The 10104-nt window shown below is 26.0% G+C and overlaps 1 long non-coding RNA gene across 1 annotated transcript; it reads right to left on the bottom strand.

Annotated features, from left to right (window-relative positions):
- Nucleotides 1-2890: 2890 nt before the first annotated feature.
- On the bottom strand, nt 2891-3852 carry LOC135131460 (uncharacterized). The gene is made up of 3 exons (XR_010280917.1): nt 3668-3852; nt 3141-3616; nt 2891-3088 (listed from the first exon to the last, which is right to left on the bottom strand). It is a non-coding gene; the product is annotated as an uncharacterized LOC135131460 (long non-coding RNA).
- Nucleotides 3853-10104: the final 6252 nt, after the last annotated feature.

Below are 10104 nucleotides of genomic sequence, written 5' to 3'. Positions count from 1 at the left end.
GATTTTGCAATTTCTATTCCTCGATTTTTTAGTTTTCTGATTTTTGAAATTTTAGATTTTTCGATTTGTAATTTTTTTCAATTTTTTGATGCTTTCATAGGTGAGTTTTTCGCCATTTAGAGATATCTTAAATTTTTGATTTTTTGATTTCTCGATTTTTCAGGTTTTTGATTTTTCAATTTTAGATTTCTGGGTTCCTCAATTTTCATGTAATGTATGTAGTCGGGTCCATCGGTCGACTCTCTATTTTTTTAATTATTCAATCTCTAGATATTTTTTTTCTATGTTTCTGTTCTTCGATTTTTGGTTTCAAATTTTTCTGATTTTTAATTTTCAATTTTCGATTTTTCGATTTCTGGATGCCCCGATTTTTTAGTTATTTGATTTTTGAAATTTTAGAGTTTTCCAACTTAAATGTTTCAATTTTTCCACCTTTTCAATTTGAGTTTCTCGATTTTTCGTTTTTTCCCATTTTTATATAAATTTTTGTTGTTTTCCTTTATGGTTCCAGTTTTTTTCACTGTTTTTTAAGGTCAAGTCAGGTCAGGTCAGGGCAGGATTTCTCAATTTTTCGTCGTTTCGGTTTTTGGATTTTTGATTTTTCAGTTACTCGAAGCTTGGTTTTTCTGATTTCAGTTTTTCAAATTTTTTAATTTTCGATTTTCGATTTTTCAGTTTTTTGATTTGTGAAATTTTAGAGTTTTCGATCTTAAGTTCTTTGATTTTTCTATACATGTTATGATATTTGAATTGCTCGATTTTTTACTTTTTCACTATTTTTGAATATCTTAAATTTTAGATTTTTTCAGTTTTCGGATTTTTGATTTTTCAGTTTCTCGTTTTTTCAATTTTTCGATTTTTTGATGTTTCGATTACCAGATTATTAAATTTTTCAATTCTTTCATTTCTCAATATTTAAATTGCTCGCTCCTTGAGTACCTCAATTTTTCTGATTTCAGTTTTTGGAATTTTTAAATTTTCGACTTCTCGATTTTTCAGTTATTCAATTTTTCGTATTTTCCATTTTTCAGGTTTTCAGTTTTTCAATTTTTAAAATTTTTGATTTCTGTCGTCGGGACTCTACTTTTTTGGTTATTCAATTTCTCCATATTTTAATTTCTCGTTTTTTCAGTATCTCGATTTTTCTGATTACAATTTTTCGAATCTTTAAATTTTCGAATTTCGATTTCTCGATTTTTGAGTTTTTTGATTTTTGAAATTTTATATTTTTCGATCTTACATTTTTCAATTTTTCTATGTTTCGATATTTGAATTTCTCGTTCCTCACTTTTTCGCTACTTTTGGATGTCTTAAATTTGAAATCTTTGGATTTTTCGATCTTTTTTTGCTTTTTTTTGTCGTTTTTTATCACTTCTCTTTTTTTGTTGCATTCATGTCCAATTTTAGTTATTGTTTTTTGTTACGTGGTATACTGATTATTTATCCCTTTGTTTGTCATTTTTTCGTTGCATTTTCCGATTTTTTTAATTTTCAATATTTCGATTTTACGATATTTCATTTTTTGATTTTACTTTTTTTTCAATTTTTCAAGTTTTTGATTTTTCAATTTCACAATTTTTTCATTTTTTGATTCAAAAAACTGAAAAGTAAAAAAATTAAAAATGGAGAACTAAAAAACTGAAAAAATGAAAAACTGAACACAACGAATCGAATCGAAAAATTGGAAAACCCAAAAACTGTAAAATGGAAAAAATGAAAAATTAACAATCGAATAAATGAAAAAGTTTTAAAATTCAATAACTGAAAAATGGAAAAATTCTAAAATTGTAAAATTGAAAAGTAAAAAATTTTAAAAATTATAATAGTTATTATTACATACCTATTTAAGATGAAAACTAAAACAATTGTAAATCAAAATTAAAGAAAAGAGAAAATGAAAAATCGAGAAAATGGAAAATCTAAAATTGATCAAAAGAACATTTAAAAATGTAAAAGTCGAAAAATTGAAAAATTCACATTAAAAAAGAGAAAAAAGAGAAATTATAAAATCGGAAACATTCAAAACCGAAAAATTGAGAAAACAAAGAAAATCGCAAAAACAAAATGAAAAATTGAAAAATTAAAAAATTAAACATTGAAAACTCGTGAAACTGCAAATCGAAAAATTGCTTGCAGACAAAAAATTGCAAATCAGAAATTTGCATAAATGAAAAATTGAGAAATTAAAAACAGAAAAATTGATAAATTGATAAATGAAAAAGTTTTAAAATTCAATAAATGAAAAATTTTGTAATTATAATTATATTTACATATGTATTTAAAAAACTAAAAAATTGCAAATCAAAAATTGAAGAAAGGGAAAACTGAAAAATCAAGAAACTGAAAAATCTAAAATTGCACAATCTTTAAAAAATGTAAATTTAAAAAATCGAAAAATTAAGAACGGGAAAATTGCAAATCGAACAACTGAAAAATCCAAAAATTGAAAAATTTCACACTGGAAAAAGAAAAATTATAAAATCAAAGTATTAAAAAAACCGAAAATTTGAAAAGATAAAGAAAATTCAAAATCCAAAGGAAAAATTGAAGACAGAAAAAATCGAAAATTCGAAAAATTGAAACCTCCAATAGTTTGAAAATCAGAAAACTGAAAAATTTTAAAATTTAAATCTGAGATTTAATCTTAACTCGGTTCTAGATTACAATAATCTATAATAGTTCAGTATCCATTTGGAGATATTTGAGGTTTTTGCGAGGTCTTTGGACAAAAAACACGAGTTATCTGTAGCAATTTATGTAGCGGTTATCTAGAATCCAGAATGGGTAAACAAGATGTAAATATAGAAGGTGACACATCAAAATTTTGTTCAACAAAATACAACCATAGAGGGGTCAGGTCATAAGGTTATCACTAAATCATACAACTATATTTTTAAGTCAAAATTTATTATTTGGTGGTTCAGTATTCACACTCGACACTCTATTTCATGTCGGGATGGTACGCTGGGTCACACCAGTCGATGCAATCATCTCCAAACGGAACCCATTGTGGACACTCGTCGCTATTGACTTCCACGCTTTTGACAAAGTCGATGATTTTTCCTAAAGATTCTTTGCCCAACTTTCGCTATTAGAAAAGTGGTGTAAACGTTCGATTTGAAGAAAAGTTAACAACTTACGGTAGGAGGGCATGGGGATCTTTTGTCGATGCTTAGTCCTTCTGCTAGAACCACTACACAGACGAGAAACACAAAAGTTTTGGCTTTCATTTTGTTTGATAGGTTGCAGGTGATTGACGGTTGATAGTTGTATGGTAGTATTTATAAAAGAATGCAGTGGAAATCTGAGGTTTAATCTTAACTCGGTTGAGATTAGGATTAAGATAATCTATACTTCAATGGTCAGTTAGATATTTTTGTTTATTAATTTTTGGTTTATTTATTCACAGACGTGATTAAAATTAGTTTATTTGAGACAATAATACGTGTAATTTTTTGTTTCGTGGTGAACTGTCCCACTCTTAACACTATCTGCCGGGATGGTACGCTGGGTCGCACCAGTCGATCCATCCTCCATCAACCGGGACCCATTGTGGACAATCGTCGCTTTTGACAAGCTCGGTGATTTTTTCTAAAGATTCTTTGCTGAGTTTTGTCTGTTGGGAAAGAGTGTAAAGGTTCGATTTGAAGAAAAGTTGAGAACTTACGTGTGCTGGCCTTTTGTGGATGGTTAGTCCTTCTGCTAGAACCACTACACACAGGAGAAACACGAGGGTTTTGGACTGCATTTTGTTTGTTAGGTGCGGTGCAGGTAATAATTGACGTTTGATAGTTGTATGGTAGTATTTATAAAAGACTGCAGTGGAAATCTAAAGTTTAATCTTAACTCGGTTCGAGATTAGGATTAAAACAATCTAAGTATAGTTTGTTTTTAATTAAACAACATATTTTTGGTTGTTTGCGAGGTTTTTGGACATTTTGTGTTATACAACAGTCATTGTTGCGAGTTTATTTTTCACTTTTAACATTTCCTGTGATTGGGTGATGTATTACTTGTTGGAAATACATTTATTTTTTTGTTTTTTAGTCATAAAAAACACTACTTATCTGTGGTACGTGTTGTTGTATATCAACTTTATATATAATAGTATGACGGTTTTATCTAGAATTCAGGTTGGGTAAACAAATTTTAAATATACAATATTTTTTTATTTTTGTCGTTTGCTTTTCAATTTTTCGATTTTCCAATTTTTTGACTTTTCAATTTCTGTATTTTTGGCGTTTTTCGATTTGTCGATTTTACGAATTCTCGATTCCTCTATTAATGAATTTTTTGAGTTTTCGATTTTTCAGGTTTTCAATACATATATATCTCAATTTATAAAATTTTCGATTTCCGAATTTATCAATTTTCATTACGTGAGCATAAGCCAAGGACGTGTTGCAATCGAGTCCATAGCCAACTCCCTACTTTTTGATTATTCAATTTTGCAATATTTTAATTTCTCGATGTTTGATTTTTGTTTTTCAATTTTTCGAATTTTTAAATTTTCAACTTTCGATTTTTCGATTTCTAGATTTCTCGATTTTCCAGTTTTTTGTTTTTTGAAATTTTCGATTCAAAATTTCTCATTGTTTCGATGTTTTCATATTTGAGTTTCTCGATTTTTCACTTTTTCACTATTTTTGGTTATCTAAAATTTTGGGTTTTTCAGTTCTTCAATTTTTCGAATTTTCCATTTTTCAGGTTTTCAATTTTTCAATTTTTAAAATTTTCGATTTCTGGGTTTATCACTTTTCACTTCCTGAGCGTAAACTAAGGAAGTATTGTAATCCGAGTCCATCTACCGGCTCCCTACTTTTTGGATTATTAAATTTCTCGATATTTTATTTCTCGATGTTTCTGTTCTTCTTGTTTTTCAATTTTTCGAATTTTTAAATTTTCAACTTTCAATTTTAGGATTTTGGATTTGTCAATACCTCGTTCTTTCAATTTTTTGATTTTTTTTATTTCCCAAAATTTTAATACACCGTTCGTTCAGTCCCTCGCTTTTTCTGATTCCAATTTTTCAAATTTTTAAATTTTCGACTTTCAATTTTTCGATTTCCGGATTTTTAGATTTTTCAGTTTTTTGATTTTTGCAATTGTGGATTTTTCGTTTTTACATTTTTCAATTTTTTAATGTTTTATATTGGAGTTTGTCGATTTTTCACTTTTTCGCTATTTTTAGATGCCTAAAATTTTAAATTTTTGAATTTCTCGATGTTTCAGTTTTTCAATTCTTCAACTTTTCGAATTTTCCATTTTTTAGTGTTTCAGTTTTTCAGTTTTTCAAATTTTCAATTTCTGGGTTTATCAATTTTCATTTCGTAAGTGTAAGCTAAGGAAGTATTGTAATCGAGTCTATAGGTCGACTCCCTACTTTTTTGATTATTCGATTCCTCGATATTTTAATTTCTCGATCTTTCTGTTTTTCGATTTTCGTTTTTCAATTTTTCGATTTTTCATGTTTTGATTGCCAGATTGTTCAATTTTTTTATTCTTTGATCTCTCAATATTTTTTTATCCCGCTCTTTCAGTACCCTGACTTTTCTGATTCCAATTTTTCGAATTTGGAATTTTTGATTTCTGAATTGCTCGTTTTTTCAGATTTTTGATTTTTGAAATTTTAGATTTTTCGCTCTTAAATTTTTCAAATTGTCGAGGTTTTCATATGTGATTTTCTCGATTTTTCACCTTTTCGCTTTTTTCCTTATCCTAAATTTTACATTTTTGAATTTTTCGATTTTTCAGGTACTTATTCAGCTCTTCAATTTTTCGAATGTTCCATTTTTCAGGTTTTCAATTTTTCAATTTTTTTTAAATTTTCGGTTTACGGCTTATCAATTTTCAGCTAATCATAATTATAATCTTCTTGATATTTTAATTTCTCGATGCTTCTGTTCTTCGATTTTGGTTTTTAATTTTTAAAATTTTTAAATTTTTGATTTTTTTTTGTTGCGATAGTCAGATTGTTCCATTTTTGTATTCTCTTTTTCTCAATATTTTAATTTCTCGCTCTTTTATTACCCCAATTTTTCTAATTCCAAAAAATTTTAAATTAAATTTTCGACTTTCGATTTTGCAATTTCTATTTCTCGATTTTTTAGTTTTCTGATTTTTGAAATTTTAGATTTTTCGACATAAAATTTTTCAATTTTTTGATGCTTTCATATGTGAGTTTTTCGCCATTTTGGGATATCTTAAATTTTAGATTTTTGGATTTCTCGGTTTTTCAGGTTTTTGATTTTTCAATTTTAGATTTCTGGGTTAATCAATTTTCACTTCCTGAGCGTTAGCTAAGGAAGTATTGTAGTCGGGTCTATCGGCCGACTCCCTATTGTTTTGATTATTTAATCTCTAGATATTTTTTTTTCTCCATGTTTCTGTTCTCCGACTTTTGGTTTTAAATTTTTCGAATTTTTAATTTTCGACTTTTGATTTTTCGATTTCTGGATTTCCCGATTTTTCAGTTATTTGATTTTTGAAATTTTAGAGTTTTCGATCTTAAATATTTCAATTTTTCGACGTTTTCATAATTGAGTTTCTCGATTTTTTAACTTTTTTCCATTTTTATAAATTCTTGTTGTTTTTCTTTGTGGTTCCAGTTTTTTTCACTGTTTTGTAAGGTCAAGTCAGGTCAGATCAGGTGAGGATTTCTCAATTTTTCGACGTTTCAGTTTTCGGATTTTTGATTTTTCAGTTTTTCGATTTTTTGATGTTTTGATAGCTAGATTGTTCAATTTTTTTTATTCTTTAATTTCTCAATATTTTAATTTCTCGCTCTTTCAGTACCTTGGTTTTTCTGATTTCAATTTTTCATTTTTTTTAATGTTCGACTTTGGATTTTTCAGTTTTTTGATTTTTCTATATGTATTTTTTTCACTTTTTTACTATTTTTGGATTTCTTAAATTTTATATTTTTGGATTTCTCGATTTTTCAGTTTTTCGACTGTTTTTTTGGGGGTTTTTTGTCGCTTTTTGTCACCTCTTTTTTGTTGTATTTATCTCCAATTTTAATTACTGTATTTTTGGTCAGTATTTGTCGCAATTTATATCGATTATTTGTCTCTTTGTTTTGTCGTTTTTTTCGTTGTACTTTCGGTTCCTTATTTTTTTTCCCTTTTGGCGTTTTTTCATGTTTTTTATACTATTTTGCTCGTTGTATATCGTCTTTTTTGACATATTGTCGTCCATTTTTGTATATTTTTATTGTTTTTTTCAAATTCCCGTTATTTCAATTTTTCTATTTTTTAATGTTTCGATCCCCCGATTGTTCAATTTTTTGATTCCTTGGTCTCTCAACATTTTAATTTCTCGCTCTCCTCTATTCCAAATTTTCCGAATTTTAAAATTTTCGACTTTCGATTTTTCGATTTCTGGATTTCTCGACATTTCATTTTTTTGATTTTTGATGTTTTAGATTTCTCGATATGAAATTTTTCAATTTTTAATGTTTTCATATTTGAGTTTCTCGATTTTTCACTTTTTCGCAATTTTTGGATATCTAAAATTTTAGATTTTTGGAATTCTCGATTTTTCAAGTTTTCAATTTTTCAATTTTTAAAATTTTCGATTTCTTGGTTTATCAATTTTCACTTCCTGTTGCATTTCTGTCCAATTTTAGTTAGTTTTTTGTCACAGTTTATATGGATAATTTATCCTTTTATTTGTCATTTTTTTCGTTGCATTTTTCGATTTCTTTAATTTTCAATATTTCGATTTTATATTTCTTTTTTTTGATTTTACTTTTTTTCAGTTTTTCAAGTTTTTGAATTCCAATTTTTAGATTGTCAAAATTTTCATTTTATACATTTCGTTCTTTCATTTTTGATTTTTCAATTTCACAATTTTTTCATTTTTTGATTCAAGAAACTGAAAAGTCGAACAATTAAAAATGGAGAAACTAAAAAAAAACAAAAAATGAAAAACTGAAGAAAACCGAAAAACTGCAAATCGAAGAACGCAAGAAACGAAAAATCAAAACTTTGAAAAAGTAAATATCGAGACAGAAAAAAATAGAAAAAAATTAATGAATCGAAAAATTGGAAACCCCAAAATTGTAAAATCGAAAAAATAAAAATTTAAAAATCGAATAAACGAAAAAGTTTTAAAACCCAATAACTAAAAAATGGAAAAATTCTAAAAGCGTAAAATTGAAAAGTAAAAAATTTTAAAAATTATAATAATTATTATTAAATATTTAAAATAAAAACTAAAACAATTGTAAATCAAAAATTAAAGAAAGAGAGGAAAAATTGAAAAATCGAGAAAATGGAAAATCTAAAACTGAGCAGAAGAAAATTTAACAATCTAAAATTTGAAAAACCGAAAAATTGCAAATCAAAAAATAAAACACCCAAAATTTGGAAAATCGAAAACTTATTAATTTTACAATAAAAACTCCAAGAGTGAAAAAATTGAAATTGAAAAAACATTGGAACATTGAAAAATCGGAAAATTGTTAAAACAAAGACAACAAAAAACGGAAACAAAAAATTGCATAACAAAAATTTGAATAAATGAAAAATTGAGAAATTAAAAATAGAAAAATTGATAAATAGATAAATGAAAAAGTTTTAAAATTCAATAATTGAAAAACGGGACGATTTCTAATATCGTAAAAATGAAAAACTGAAGAAAACGGAAAATTAAGTGGAAAACCGAAAAACTGAAAATCGAAGAACGCAAGAAACGAAAAATCAAAACATTGAAAAAGTAAATATGGAGACACTTAAAAATCGAAAGAAATTAATGAATCGAAAAATTGGAAAAGCCAAAAACTGTAAAATCGAAAAAATGAAAAATTAAAAATCGAATAAATGAAAAAGTTTTAAAACCCTATAACTGAAAATGGAAAAATTCTAAAATCGTAAAGTTGAAAAGTAAAGAATTTTCAAAATTATAATAATTATTATTACACATTTAAAATGAAAACTAAAACAATTGTAAATCAAAAATTGAAGAAAGAAAGGAAAAACTGAAAAATCGAGAAAATGGCAAATTTAAAACTGAGTAAAAGAAAATTTAAAAATCTAAAAGTTGAAAAATCGAAAAGTTGCTAATCAAAAAATAAAACACCCAAAATTAGAAAATCGAAAAACTTATTAATTTTACAATGAAAACACCAAGAGTGAAAAAATTGAAATTGAAAAAACATTGGAACATTGAAAAATCGGGAAATTGTAAAAACAAAGAAAACAAAACGCGGAAACAAAAAATTGCAAAACAAAGATTTGAATAAATGAGAAATTGAGAAATTAAAAATAGAAAAATTGATAAATAGATAAACGAAAAAGTTTTAAAATTCAATAATTGAAAAATGGGACGGTTTCTAATATCGTAAAAATGAAAAACTGAAGAAAACGGAAAATTAAGTGGAAAACCGAAAAACTCCAAATCGAAGAACTCGAGAAACGAAAAATCAAAACATTGAAAAAGTAAATATCGAGACACTTAAAAATAGAAAAAAATTAATGATTCGAAAAATTCGAAAAGCCAAAAATTGTAAAATCGAAAAAATGAAAAATTAGGAATCGAATAAATGAAAAATCGAGAAAATGGAAAATTTAAAACTGAGCAAAAGGCAATTTAAAAACCTAAAACCTGAAAAATCGAAAAATTACAAATCAAAAAATTGATAAATCCAAAATTTCACATTGCAAAAAGAGAAATTATAAAATCGGAAACATTCAAAGCCGAAAAATTGAAAAACAACGAAGTGAAAAATTACAAATCGAAATATTTAAAAAATGATAATTGAAAAATTAAACATTGAAAACTCGTGAAAAAGCAAATCTAAAAATTGCACAATCTAAAAATGAAACACCCAAACTTTGGAAAATCGAAAAACTTAATTTTAAAATGAAAACTCGAAGAGTGAAAAAGTTGAAATTGGAAAAACATCGGAACATTGAAAAATCGGGAAATCGTAAAAATAAAGGAAACAAAAAATTTTGAAAATTAAAGTTATTTTTACATATGTATTTAAAGTAAAAACTAGAAAAACTGCAAATCAAAAATTGAAGAAAGGAAAAACTGAAAAATCTAAAATCGCACAATCTTTAAAAAATGTAAATTTAAAAAATCGAAAAATTAAAAGCG

Source organism: Zophobas morio, unplaced genomic scaffold, assembly GCF_036711695.1.
Source record: "Zophobas morio isolate AGI-343-1 ecotype UQ-CSIRO unplaced genomic scaffold, CSIRO_AGI_Zmor_V1 ptg000020l, whole genome shotgun sequence".
Taxonomy (NCBI): Eukaryota; Metazoa; Arthropoda; class Insecta; order Coleoptera; family Tenebrionidae; genus Zophobas; species Zophobas morio.
This window is presented reverse-complemented; position numbering and strand designations above follow the sequence as displayed.